General features: G+C 34.8%; 2 pseudogenes; both read right to left on the reverse strand.

Moving 5' to 3' along the window:
- Positions 1-5,798: 5,798 nt before the first annotated feature.
- LOC149224781 (succinate--CoA ligase [ADP-forming] subunit beta, mitochondrial pseudogene) lies at positions 5,799-9,324 on the reverse strand (annotated as a pseudogene).
- A 1,054-nt stretch (positions 9,325-10,378) lies between these two features.
- On the reverse strand, positions 10,379-11,173 carry LOC149224782 (succinate--CoA ligase [ADP-forming] subunit beta, mitochondrial pseudogene; annotated as a pseudogene).
- Positions 11,174-15,337: the final 4,164 nt, after the last annotated feature.

The following is a 15,337-nucleotide window of genomic DNA, read 5'->3' on the forward strand; positions in this document are numbered from 1 at the left end:
GCATCCCAACGCTTGCAAGAGAGGTTTGAGAGAGTGATTGAGAGAAAGGAGCAAAGACAGAGCGATTTCGGGCAGCAGAGAGGGGCGCGACCCGTCGAGCCAGGTGCGTGACCTGTTGGGTGTGCGTGACCCGTCAGAGGGTCTCCCACAGTTCAGAAAAGCAACGGGCGCGACCCGTTGGGCGTGGTGCGCGAACCGTCAGGCAGGGGGGCGCGACCTGTCAGGCAGTTTTTTGCCAGATTGCACTGTACAGCCCAGAAAACGCAGATTTGACTCAGTTTGACTTTTTGGGGTTGAAGATGATTATCTTTGATGTAATTTTTGTAACTCTAAGACACTTTTACCCTTGTTTAACACTTCTAGAAGATTCATTCATGTAAAGGGTAAATATTTAATGAATGGATTGGTTTCCTAGCTTACAGAGGCAAGTTGTTTTGACTACCTAGATTGTAGTGCTTAGTTTAGAAGTGGTTGAAACAGCTCCTAGGATAGTGAGCTCGACCCATGGAGGCAGGGAAAGAGGTTAGATCATCTATATTATGTACTTTCTTGCTCATTTTCATGGTTGGACTCTTGAGGGATAAGCTTTCATTGTATTATTGACTGTATCTCTGCAATTTTTGGCTAAGGAAGACCAGGGTTTTGCAGTCCTCTTTGGGATTCTTGTGGACTCATGTGTTGATGGTGTGTTTCTCAATGTACTTGTAAGATTGTTATGTGACTCATTTCCTTTCTTTTACTTCTGCACATTAAACAAATGAAGTGTTAAAGTAAGAATTCATGCCTGCCATGCTCTGCTTTTAAGTTTGTTTAATTTCAATGTTTTCTACTGTCTAAAGAGAATTCAAAGTGATTTTTTGCTCTCTTTAGCTCCTCACCTTTCATTCCTGACCATCCACCTCAATCAAAAGCATCAATATTGTCTCCTACCTTGCCCCAAAGAACCCCCTGCAGAAACTGTGTCCAATCCCCGCACCCAAAATTGCAATCCCCTCAATTTGCCACCAAAAACCCAAAAAACCCCAAATCAAACTCTTTGATCAGTTTACTAGCCTAATATCAGTGTTACCTTATTGGTCATCTCATCTATTGAAGATTTTACGAGATAGACTGGAGAGAGCCTTCTCCTGCCCCGTAGGGCTAGCTACGAGGCTAAATGGTTTGATGTAGCCTTGAGGTTTACCTTTCTCAGCCTGAGGTGAAATTTCAAGCGCTAACAGTCACCATTGTTCAAGAGTTAGGAATTTGTGTCATGGATTTGTTGTCATAATAACAAAAGACATCATGAGAATTATTCGAGTGATTCTAATGACTCTAGTAACAGGTACCATGGCCCAAGTCCTGTCGATTCCTATGAAATTTATCATTAAAATCAATCAAAGGACATCATACATTGTAGCCCAAGTTCAATGGAAGTTATAGAAGGGTTAACCTCAAACACGAGAGGTTTTAAGAATGGTGTTTGCATTGCAAATAAATATCATAATGCGGAAGGTTCAAATCTTAGGTGTTTTAAACAAGTACAGATGCCTTTTATATGTGATAAATGCTCTTTACCTATCACCAAAGAGCTAAATGAAGCAATGGTAAAATGTGCCACTGTAAATGCGAAAACTGGAAAAAAAGAACCTCACAATGAATGGCTGCATCTCAACTTAAAAATTTCTCCACAGACAAAATCTCAGAGTGGAAGGAAATTCTAAAAGTGACTTCGAACTTTCTCTTCTAGAAGTTGAATAAAACTTAAATGTGAGGGATCACTTCTATTCTAGTCCAAGTGAAATCAAGGAACTTCATGTAAATTCAATTTGTTCTCTGTTATTGATTCTCCAACTAGAAGTCCTACATTGAATCCTTTCTTTTCCTCTCAACCAAGGGAGGAATTAGATTATATTGTGGTTTTTCCTAACTTAAAATTGCCACCAAATATAGAAGCTAGATGTTATGGCATTAGTAGGCCAGAAAAATGTACCAACTAAAGATTATATCTCCACAATTCACATGTCAACAAAGAATGTCGGTGCACATCATCGAATCAGAGGTGGAATTGGGCTTATTCAGATCATGAAGAGAAATGTCATGTTTATGAACATGTTGTTCTTCCAAATTGGCTGATGGAGAACTCCATAAATGACAACAGGATTCCTGTCATTGGCAATGAGGAACTCATGGGTGTGCATATTGGATATTCACATGTTAAATCCTCTAACATTCCTTCCCATTTTTCTGCAAAGACTGATGTTGGAAATAATACTGAGAGGGGAGGTGAATCAATGTTTACAATTCAACAATATTTCATTTCCCAATCAAATTTATATACGCTACTTCAGTGAAGTGAACTTACATGTGCACACTATAGTGATTAAAGAAACCAGCGTATACCCAGAGAACTTATGATTTAGTTAATTTATCATGTGTTCATATTTAATACGATGCTAAAGTGTAATTACATATCTAATGAATGACTGGAAGAAATGGAAGAAGCTCACAATTCGATCTCTCAAAATAGCATAATTACATATATAATATATGCTTTGGCGGAGGTTTTCACATCTTTCCCTCTCCCGGTGGTCGAGCAATATTCATTATCAATAAAGATATTTCAAGAATCAATAGAGGTAAAATTACCAACTACTATTCAATCAACGAAAAAATACAAGATTTTGAAATTATCAGTATCTTATTATATAGTAACTGTGTGCAGTAATAACATAATAAACCATCATGCATAATCAACACAAAATAAAACCAAGATTTAAGGTGGAAACCCAATGCGGGAGAAAAACCACCTGTTATTTTCGTCTCTGTCTTCTTTTTAATATAAAGAAAATATGTTTACAATCTTGTACTAGTGCAGACTCATACCAGTACGCAGGCACCCACTTGTAGAAGGCTACAACCTTCTCTTGTTCTCCAGCTTATACTGGAAGGGAGCTACAACCCCCTAGCTCTTGTATTAACCAATATGCATACTAGTACGTAAGCTCCAGCCTACAGAAGGCTACGACCTTCTTTCTTCCTCCAAGGACCATGTTTCATAAATTTTCAGACTAGACGCTTCTGGTACAAAACAACACAATATGAAGGCCTCGTTTCATCAAATTTTCATACTGGACCCATCAGAAACTTTGAATCTCAAACCCTATAATAATAACTGCATCAACCAACAATCAGTCAATCTGAACAGTCAGATCATTGTCACCATAATATTGTGCCGAACCAGAAACCTGCATCATCATTCAAAACCAGCTGCAACCTCAAAAATCATACATCAGAATGCACATGCTTATTTACTGAACCCAACCAACGTATTTACGCTACTTCCTTTAACCAAACCCACGTATACCTCCAAAACTACTGAAACATAAAACTTCTTAATCAAATTTGTATCAACAAGTAATATTCTAAACATATACTTTCAAATTACAGAGATCTAGATAGTCAGCAGCAAAGATCACCCTTCTCACTTAATCAATCAACCAATCAGACTCAATCTCCTTATGCATTCAGTTCTACTTTCAGATCTAAGAAGACATCATTGATAGACAACAGTAAACCAGCAACACTGATCAGATAGATCAGTCATTAATGGTTTGTAGATTTTTGTGGTGTGGTATTTGAGGTTCTGAATTCGGATATTCCACAGTCTTCATTTTTACGTTGACGACGTTTTGAGTCTAGAACAAGACTTGTCATCAGGACCGATTTACAAAGAAGAGAAACGGGAGCTATAAATATGATCAGGTGAGTTGTAGAGTTGGGAAGCCGACCAGTTCAAGATTTTATTTTAATTCTTTATTATTATATTGTTATTAATAAATTATTTTATTTATTTTATTTTATAAATTTTCCTATAATTCTTACTTTGTTATAATAATGCTTTAATGGAATTATTGTTAACCTATTTTTATTAATATATCTATAATGGTTATAATATACTTAATAAATTAGTTCAAGATGTTATTAATTATAATCCTACCTATATGTTTATTGTAATAAGATTAGATTCTCTAATTTTTATTTTTAACTATATTCTAATTAAATTACAATAGTTTTTGGTTATATGTAAAGTGTTAATATATTATTTTAATATATTTAGAATTTGGATATTTATGTTTATGCTAATGGCTTATTTCTAAGGCATTTTTAATTAAAATCTTAATTACATCAGTCATTTATGAATAACACGCTTTTCTTTTGTATACGCTACTTGGAAGCTTCAAAACAACGTGTAAGTGTGCCTTCGCCAGGGTGAACTAGCGTATATATCTGCAAATACTAACTTACACCTTCGCTGCTATTCCAAATTTCAGACATACCCAGATCATGACATTTAAAGAATAAAGCATGTGTAAGCAATCAGATCTATCCCAACCAATATCAAATCATTCAATGATAAGTCATTTCAGGTCTCATGATCCCAATCTAACATTGAATTCAAGGTGCAAAAAATATTTCAGATCATATCATAATCATAGCCCCTACAACATAAAATGTACTTCAGGTAGAAGTATTCTTGAGAAACCCTTTCACTTGCACACTTGGCCCTTTGATCTTCTCCTCCTTATATAGTTTTTGGCCTTTCTCAATACCTCGGACAAAAACAACACTTAGAACTTGTGGTATTCTTGGATGGGATCAAATAGTCATTACTTCTCTCAATATTGTGGGCTAGTACCATGGTATTGACCCTTGGTATTCTTTAATCTTGAATTTCCTTGATTTTCCAACCCATACGCTTTTTTTCTTTTGTGAAAGTGTATGCATACGTATACGCTCTTTTTTTCTGTGAATCTGGGTGTATACGCTGCTTTGACAAAGTGAACATGCATATACAACTTAAACTACCTTACAACATCCTTTTCCTTCAACTTCTTGATTCTGACCAGCAGACCTTTGTTCCAACTTCTTGTTCTTCTATACCAATTCCCTGTTACCTATGAATTGACCTGATACAATGTGAGTGACGCAAGCTTAGAGCTTGCAATACCCAGGATCATTCATATAACCATGCTTTATAATGCGCACTCAGCATTTACCCAAACCAAAACATCAATCACTGGCAAATTCATCATTTTCCCATTTCATGCCAAGTAAATCCACTCACTGGCAATTTCAACTCATGCGGAAGTTTGTTTTTTTAATGGGCATTCAACAACTCAGGTTTCAATTCTCTCGTGGAAACTTTATTACTTAACAATGACCATAGAACCATTTAAAATCCGATATGAATGCTTTCAGTTAATTTAAAAGGTCTTCGCCCCATCCCATGGAATTCAAACCAGCTTCATAAAATTTATCTAAATGAGCCACAGCTCCCCATTCACATATCAATCATAACGTATATCCATCCCCAAATCAATGTTATGAATATTTAATAAACTTTGGATTTCAAGACCCAATTCAATGAACCCAGCAATTAACACGTAGAAATTCAACTTACCATTTACAAATGAGGTGATACCACTGGTTTAATGCTTCATTGAAACTTCTGCCTTATCGAATTGCTATTCGATTCACAATTTCACTAACCCGGCAATTACAGCTCTATGGTTATCCAGCGTATTCTTAAACATTCACCAGCTTGTAACCTCTGAGTTAATTATCATTCCGCAAAATAGAAAATACTTACTCTGCATCATTCGTCTGTAAATGAAATGATTTTGATTATAAAATCGACTTCAATTACACCAATCGAACCGTCTGGAAAATTCTGCTGCGCAGTTCAGGTTTAACCATTCAATTTAACATCCAGCAACATAACTCTGAATGCTCAGCGTTTAATAAACCAACGAATCTCACATAGATCCGCTCCAGTTGCTGGTTCTTAGCATGAGATTTTCTCCATTTTTATAACCAATATAATTCAAGTCAGCCTCAGCAGCAGAAACCTCTCTTGGATCCTCTTGAGATTTATCACGGAAAGAAAAAAATCTCTTTCTGGCGATACGCAGCATTGTCATCAAAATTGAGTTTTGCATCAGCAGCCACTAATTGGCCATCAACAGTCTCTGCAATCGGATTGATCTCAAGAAGTGTACAGTCTGTTTCACAGAATAGACCATACAGCTTTTTTTACTTGATCTATTGATGCATCTCTATCAGCAAGTGTGGGGCCAGACCTTCGACAACTTTTGCAGCATCTTCATCTGTTATTCCTTCGAAAATATCAATAGGAACCTTGATTATCATGTCAGGATACTTTTCTGCAAGGTCTTCAATACTGGTGCCACCCTTTCTGCATGAAATTATAACAGGACCAGCAGACACACGGTCAAGGGTAATGGCAAAGTACATTTCATTAGCGAGAGACAACTTCTGGCATATGTACACCTTGTTCACCGGTTTCCCTCCATAACACAATAATCTCAGAAAATAAGAAGAATCGAACCTTCCTTCCACACATCGAACACATAAATTCGATTCACAATGCTTTACACAGAATTATTCCTTTCTTAGAATCGATTCATTCTGATATTAAATTATCCAATCAATTCTACATGAACTCAATAATGGCATAAACTCCAGAAAATTAAATTCTTCATTAATACACAATACTTACAACAACATTCTTCCTCCTTGGCCTGATTTTCCAGATTGATGGCCCTTACAATTTACCAAAGGCTCACAGCCTTGGTTGTTCCCAACCAGCTCTCTACTCCTCTCACTTTTCTCACAATCTCAATGTCCTTTTCTCACAAAAAGTCCTCCTATTTATACAATTTAAAAAAATCATTTAATTAAATGCTCAATCTCTTAAAATCCTCAACAAACCCCTAAATTTCTCAACATCCCTAAAGGATAGGTTTTTATCCCTAAAATCCTTCAATTTATTAAATTTCCTCATATCCTTTTATTAATAAAAAGATATTTACATAAATCCTCACCTTCTCCTATTTAATTCAAATTAATTAATAAAATATTAAAAATCATCACACCCCATATTTACAAATTAATATTATCACACCCTATATTTACAAATGGAGAAAAAGGTCTTGATGCTCCTGCATCAGACTCCCCATGTAAGAAAAATTCATGACCACCTGGTCATAAGTCTGGATATCTCCTCCTGGATCCCAAATTTTATTTTGTAATCCTTCTGTGCTTGTCGATTGCTTCACTGCTGTTGTCATCTGCTGTTGTCTTCCAGGTTTCCATATTTTGTGCTGTAGTGCTCCACTTGCTCTGCTCTTGCAATCTTTCACTGTCATTCTCTTATTGTCGCTCCTTTTCTTTCTTTCGGCTGTCTTTCTCTGGGATGTTTTTATCATCAACCTCCTTATCAACTCAATTTCTCTGTCCAGTATGTCCTCTGTCTGCTGATTATTTCCATCTCTTGATTGCTGAATTCTTATTCTTGTTTGCTCCTCACTTGTTTTGATCACCTTTTCTGCTGCTGCTACTATAAATGTTGCATCACATGTTGCTCTAGCTGTCACGATGAATGTTGCGGCCTCCCAATCTTCCTTTCCCTCTGCAACATTCCTTTGCTCATCATCTGCAATTTCTTTTATGACAACTGCTTTGTCATCCTTCTTATCCTGGACATTCATCCTCTGTTCTTCCAATTTCCTCCTTTGAAAATCCATTTCTCTATATAACTCAATGATTTTACTTGGAGTGGACTTTGGAAATTTTACACGATCTTCCATTTCCTCACATGGTCTTTCTTCTGCTAAATCTTCCTTAACATCCTTCAGTAGATGTTCTTCTTCTTCTTCCAAACCTGCAATCACACACAAATCATTAGTTTTAAAATCACAAGACCTTACGGTCTTGTTTGATGCTTCAACCATCAAATCTTTGGGCTGCCTTGAATCATTCATATGATTCAACTCCTCTAGCTCTTCATCACTTTCAAAAAGTAATGGTCCACTCTCTGGGTAACATATAGAAACTTCAACATCTTCTTCAGCATCTTCCTTTTGCTGTAGCTCAACTGTTTCGAGCTTCTCTTTCTTCTGTCTGGCATCTATAACCTGTTCAAGTTCCCTTAGTTCCTTTATCAACTGCATATTTACCTGATGATTCCACTTCTCTTGTAGCCTCTGCCACCTCAACTTCTTTCTCATGATATAACCACGCTTCTGGTCTTCCTCATTTCTTTGCAACATCTCCATTACCACCTCAAGCTGAACTGCTATCTCAGCCTTCTCCCTCTCATATTCCTCTTTTCTTAACTGTCTCTGTATGCCAACTGCCTTTGCATCCTTCTCCTTTTGTCCTCAGCTGTGGTTGATTTTAGAACCTCTGTTATGACTGTCACTAGTCATCTTCCTTTCCATCTCTATGAGTTCCTCACTCACTTTACTATGAGTTGTACTAAAGCCTCTTCAGCAGCAAGTCCTATCTTGCCGCCACTTACCTCACCAAGCCCTCCTCACTCGGTCTTTTGGCAAGCAATTGGTTCTCTATCTCCAGAACCTCCTTTGAGCACTTTTCTTTGCTCTTCCGAGCTTCAACTCATCTACCTGTTCAGAACTGTCTTCCTTATCCAATCTCTATTGGATTTCCTCAAGGTTCTACCACACCTATGCTTTCACCAGTTTTCTGTTAGCAATTTTAAACATGTCTTTTATGGATTTTCCTTTTGGGAGTTGCAAAAATACTTTTGCTTCAATGCAAAGACTACAATCTTCAAATTCAAATAAACCCAGATAACCTTACCTTCAAGATCTCGTCTGATCTTGTCCTTCCATTTGCCTGTACTTCAATTACCTTCAGAACCTCACCACTTCTGCAAATCTGTTCCGGAAAATCTTTATGCTTCCTTTGCTAAATTTCACTGTCAATCAGATTTTAAAATCTAATCCAATCTTCTGGCTTTATCCGGCATACTTCAGATCAAAATAATTCGCAGAAACTATCCTCAACAAATGGTTCAACCATCTTATTTTTAACAGGTTCAATAGCATTAAAAATCCCTTGTTCACTTCTTATAAAGACTATTTTAAAAAAACATCAGTTTCATTGTTCTATTTTAAAGCCCCAATGCTTCTCATTAAGAATGCATTTAACTCACTTCCCAATTAACATGGATTTTTAATACAATCAAAATCAACCAATGCGCCCTTGGTTTGTTTTTACAATCATTTCATGCCACAGCTTTTAATACCATCCTCATAATGAACTCCAATTCATTGCAAATTAATAACACTGTTTGGATTTTAAAATGGCAATCTATATGTGCGCCTTATTCAGACAATTGTATCTGAATTTCATACCTGGATATCTGCATCTGTGACCAGGAATGAACTTCATTCCAGCGTTGTACCATCTGCAACGATCTGCCATTCTATTCACCTCCTCGGACGCTGCAACCATCAATCCTCAATCTGTCTCTTGTCAGTAAAACCCAATTCAAAATTAAACAACCCAATACCTGCACGATTCTTCCTTCATTCAGCTGCATATCAGATTTAAAATCTGATCATTCATCACACATTCAGAAATATATTCCAGTTCAACAAACCTTCTGACTTCAAACAAACATTCTCATTTCAACAGAGCCAAGCTCTGATACCAAAATTGACGCAAGCTTAGAGCTTGCAATACCCAGGATCATTCATATAACCATGCTTTATAATGCGCACTCAGCATTTACCCAAACCAAAACATCAATCACTGGCAAATTCATCATTTTTCCATTTCATGACAAGTAAATCCACTCACTGGCAATTTCAACTCATGCGGAAGTTTGTTTTTTTAATGGGCATTCAACAACTCAGGTTTCAATTCTCTCGTGGAAACTTTATTACTTAACAATGACCATAGAACCATTTAAAATCCGATATGAATGCTTTCAGTTAATTTAAAAGGTCTTCGCCCCATCCCATGGAATTCAAACCAGCTTCATAAAATTTATCTAAATGAGCCACAGCTCCCCATTCACATATCAATCATAATGTATATCCATCCCCAAATCAATGTTATGAATATTTAATAAACTTTGGATTTCAACACCCAATTCAATGAACCCAGCAATTAACACGTAGAAATTCAACTTACCATTTACAAATGAGGTGATACCACTGGTTTAATGCTTCATTGAAACTTTTGCCTTATCGAATTGCTATTCGATTCACAATTTCACTAACCCGTCAATTACAACTCTATGGTTATCCAGCGTATTCTTAAACATTCACCAGCTTGTAACCTCTGAGTTAATTATCATTCCGCAAAATAGAAAATACTTACTCTGCATCATTCGTCTGTAAATGAAATGATTTTGATTATAAAATCGACTTCAATTACACCAATCGAACCGTCTGGCAAATTCTGCTGCGCAGTTCAGGTTTAACCATTCAATTTAACATCCAACAACATAACTCTGAATGCTCAGCGTTTAATAAACCAACGAATCTCACATAGATCTGCTCTAGTTGTTGGTTCTTAGCATGAGATTTTCTCCATTTTTATAACCAATATAATTCAAGTCAGCCTCAACAGCAGAAACCTCTCTTGGATCCTCTTGAGATTTATCACGGAAAGAAAAAAATCTCTTTCTGGCGATACGCAGCATTGTCATCAAAATTGAGTTTTGCATCAGCAGCCACTAATTGGCCATCAACAGTCTCTGCAATCAGATTGATCTCAAGAAGTGTACAGTCTGTTTCACAGAATAGACCATACAGCTTTTTTTACTTGATCTATTGATGCATCTCTATCAGCAAGTGTGGGGCTAGACCTTCGACAACTTTTGCAGCATCTTCATCTGTTATTCCTTCGAAAATATCAATAGGAACCTTGATTATCATGTCAGGATACTTTTCTGCAAGGTCTTCAATACTGGTGCCACCCTTTCTGCATGAAATTATAACAGGACCAGCAGACACACGGTCAAGGGTAATGGCAAAGTACATTTCATTAGCGAGAGACAACTTCTGGCATATGTACACCTTGTTCACCGGTTTCCCTCCATAACACAATAATCTCAGAAAATAAGAAGAATCGAACCTTCCTTCCACACATCGAACACATAAATTCGATTCACAATGCTTTACACAGAATTATTCCTTTCGTAGAATCGATTCATTCTGATATTAAATTATCCAATCAATTCTACATGAACTCAATAATGGCATAAACTCCAGAAAATTAAATTCTTCATTAATACACAATACTTACAACAACATTCTTCCTCCTTGGCCTGATTTTCCAGATTGATGGCCATTACAATTTACCAGAGGCTCACAGCCTTGGTGGTTCCCAACCAGCTCTCTACTCCTCTCACTTTTCTCACAGTCTCAATGTCCTTTTCTCACAAAAAGTCCTCCTATTTATACAATTTAAAAAAATCATTTAATTAAATGCTCAATCTCTTAAAATCCTCAACAAACCCCTAAATTTCTCAACATCCCTAAAGGATAGGTTTTTATCCCTAAAATCCTTCAATTTATTAAATTTCCTCATATCCTTTTATTAATAAAAAGATATTTACAAAAATCCTCACCTTCTCCTATTTAATTCAAATTAATTAATAAAATATTAAAAATCATCACACCCCATATTTACAAATTAATATTATCACACCCTATATTTACAAATGGAGAAAAAGGTCTTGATGCTCCTGCATCAGTGAGTTGCTCTTTATCAAATCTAAACTGACCTGTGAGAGAGTTTCCATCAAGGACAACACTTGTATCATAACACCAACAACTAAAGCGTTAGAATATTTGATAGTTATTCCTGATGATTCTGAAGATGAGTGGTCTAAACATAATGCATTAGGTAGTTTATCAGGGCAACATAATGTTGTTTGGGCCTGTAAAAAAAAATCAGCACTAGAAATCAAATCAAATTCTTATTCATGGTAGAAATGTTCAAGGCCTTCTAAGTGCAGGAAATGGAACAGATTGAGTAGAGTCAAATAATGATTTGAGTTGGCCTTTGGGCTCATTCCACAGGAAATTTAGGTAAGTACAATGATTCAGTGGTTTGTTTTCCTTCAAACAATTGCATCATACTTGAGATTAGCTCCAATGAGAAAGAGTCAATAAATAATGAAATGGAATATGACATAGTGCCCAACAATTCTTTTCAGCAAGAGACTAGAGGGTACACACCACAAGCAGATTTAGAAGTTTCCAAGTTTGACAACAACAAAATTGTTGGTTATTGTAACAGTCGAACAAATAATTATTTTGTTACATAAATGTGATAACAATTCTATAATAATTCCCAACATTTCCAAACCCAATACTCATATTACAGTCAAATACAGTCGTGCTCCAACATAAAGAAACAGTACATAGATGCTAATACCCATTCAACATATTATAATGGTTTATGAGTATAACAATGTTCCAATGGAAAGTAAATAAATTTCCATTAATTATTTTTACTTATTAAATGATCTCGTCTCGATTAGGGTCTTGACAAATTTTTATAATTTTTTACTTCCCTCCTTTTTTGGAGTTTCACTTTGATTTTTTTATTCTTGTTATTTTATTTTTTATTTTTTTCAATTATTTCCCAGTAATAGGATTTTTTTAATAGTATGTGATTTTAATAAATTAATTTAAATGTTATTTTTCAAAAACTAGCCATTTAATATAACCGTTACTTATTCATATATGTTTTTAATAAATTAATATCATAATTTAAATATTAAATATTATTTTTCAAAAACTAGCTGTCTAATATAGTCGTTACTTAATAACATTTGCTTTTAATATATTAATAAATTAATATCATAATTTAAATATTATTGTTCAAATATAGTCATTACTTGAAATTATGGTATCTACATTGCTCTCTATTTAAGCCTTTGCCATGGTTTGCCTCTTCATATAGTCTTGATGATGAACGACACTTGTTGGTTCAAAACGCATCAGCCAAAAATTTATCTTATGTGATTTCTACCGAAAGACTTTTCTTAAGTAAATTCTACTTTTATCTTAATGACTTATGCCTTCAGACGGTTCCAGTTCTCCCTGAAACCCTTGTCAGGATCAAGGCACTTAAAATCTTTTGTGATTTTTGGAGGAAGCTTGTTCAACCTTCACAAGATTCAATTTTTGTCAATTCCAGCGACTCGGTTGTCTCAGGTTCATACGTTGATTTGTTGCAAGGGAAATAGAGGGTTTGTCGCTTGTTACAGGTGCTTCAAAGAGTTCTGCTTATGATTTTCAATTCCAAAGACATTCGAACGATCACCAAAACATGCAATCTTCCCTAAATCCATTTTAGGTTCTTTCACATGCCTAGAGAAAAGTGAAAATCTCTTCACATAGTTTGGAAAGCCATTGCTTCATTTTTTTCTGGTATTAAGATACTTCGTCTGTGTCAACATGGATTGATATGATCATTTTATTAATCACAAGACTAAAGAAGGGCATGACTTCAACTTTAGAATCCCTCCATCCTTTCATGAATGTCTATGAAACCGAGCATTACTCCTATTAATTAATGAAGATCCAATGACAAAACAACAATGATAATCACAATAGGGTTTCACATCAAGTACCTTAGGCATATACTGAAGAGGAATTGTTGGAGTTGTAAATTCCAAAATGATCCAGATTACAATAAGATGTCTTTCGTCTAGAAGTAGCAGAAACAGGGGAAGACAAGTTGTTGAACAAACGCCTGAAATAAAATGTTTTCTTCATCCCTTACATGCTTTGGTTGGTGTTTTATCTGTGAAGATCCGTGGCGATTGTGCCACTCTGGTGCAGCGACTCAGAGAGGAGAGGTGACCATCGTTTAAGAAACTGTCAAACTGTTTAAGAAACCGCTCAACTTATGTCCACCTAGCACCTATATTCATGATCAAACGGCCAATATTAATTCCATTTCCTAACACCAAAATCAATGGTGCATGACGCTACAAAGTGGCACTCTAGGGGAGTTCTTCCCAAAGGAACGCCTTACAATGTAATTAGCATAAATAATGTAAGAATCAAGATTAATATGTTAAACTCAATCATTACATTAATGACATTTCACACTCGTACTTCTTACACAGTACCAATCCATACACACTAAGTCTTCATCCCATACTAAGCCATGGCTTTACTTGGCACGTGTGATTTCATTCAGAAAAGATGGTTTTTTTTTAAACCATATTATGTGGTTAGCAACAAATTAAGCACTAAAAAACACACACACACACACACACACTACATATACATCAACCTCCCATTCAAACCATTCACAAACGTGTGTTTAATCCCAACTATTTAATCACAATATTTCATAGCACCTCTTAAATGCTTTTACCAAATTTCCACAACTTACTTCAACAAAAGGCCCAAAAATATAAGGAATTATTCCTTCTCTCTCACTTTTTTTTTAAATGGAGACTACACACAGATAGGTCTAAGATAGAAAGGTATGTAAATTATTTTTCAAATAATCTCTTTGCAACTTCTAACAAATCCCCTCAAGAAGATTAATATAAAAAAAGGAAGTGAATTCTATGCTTTTCAGTTCTTTCTTCAAAACTAGCAAAAATATGTTAAGAGCAATTCACCAGAACTAGTTCAATTTTAACTTCCAGGTCATTAGTATGAAGATTCCAAGCTTAACTCAAGTGCGACTTTGTGGAAATTATTCTAAAACTTTAATGTTAAACTAACAAAAGAAAATAAAAGAAAATAAATTCAAGATAATTATCCACATTAATTTTATATAATAATTTCAATATTATGACTTTAATACATAAACTACATGAAAAAAAAGTACCATGCAGATTTGCCCAGAAATTTTTAGCAATAAACTGAAAGATAAGGGATAAGAAATTGAATTTTCACTAATAATATTGAAATCATAGCATTGTTTCAAATATCTATATATATATATATATATATATATATATATATATATATATATATATATATATATATATCTATATATATATATATATATATATATATATATATATATATATATATATATATATAGATATATATATATATATATATATATGAAGCTAAAATTCAAACTAAGCTTTAGCTCGAATCTGCCATAATAATCTCAAATTTATAACCTTTAACTGGAATAATAAGAAGAGAAGAGAAACTCCAAACTTAGTCTCCCCATAACTTTACATAATTATTTCAAAAGTATATCTTTAGACCAAAAAACAAGAATATGAATTCCAAGCTAAATCTCTGTGCAAATTGAAACTTAAACCATGAAAAGTAAAACAAGATGAAGTACAAACTCAATGCTAAAGTACAACAAGATGAAGTATAAGCTTTGTGCTAAAGTGTTATAATATTTTTAAAATTATAGCTTTTAAGCGAGATAAGGTATGTGCTAAAGTGTAGTAATATTTTTAAAATTATTAAATTGGAGAAGATTATTAGTTCAGAAATTACCTATATATTAT

The sequence above is a fragment of the Pinus tabuliformis genome, chromosome Q (genome assembly GCF_031772625.1).
Source record: "Pinus tabuliformis cultivar Carrire ecotype Pingquan chromosome Q, CPIR1, whole genome shotgun sequence".
Classification (NCBI taxonomy): domain Eukaryota; kingdom Viridiplantae; phylum Streptophyta; class Pinopsida; order Pinales; family Pinaceae; genus Pinus; species Pinus tabuliformis.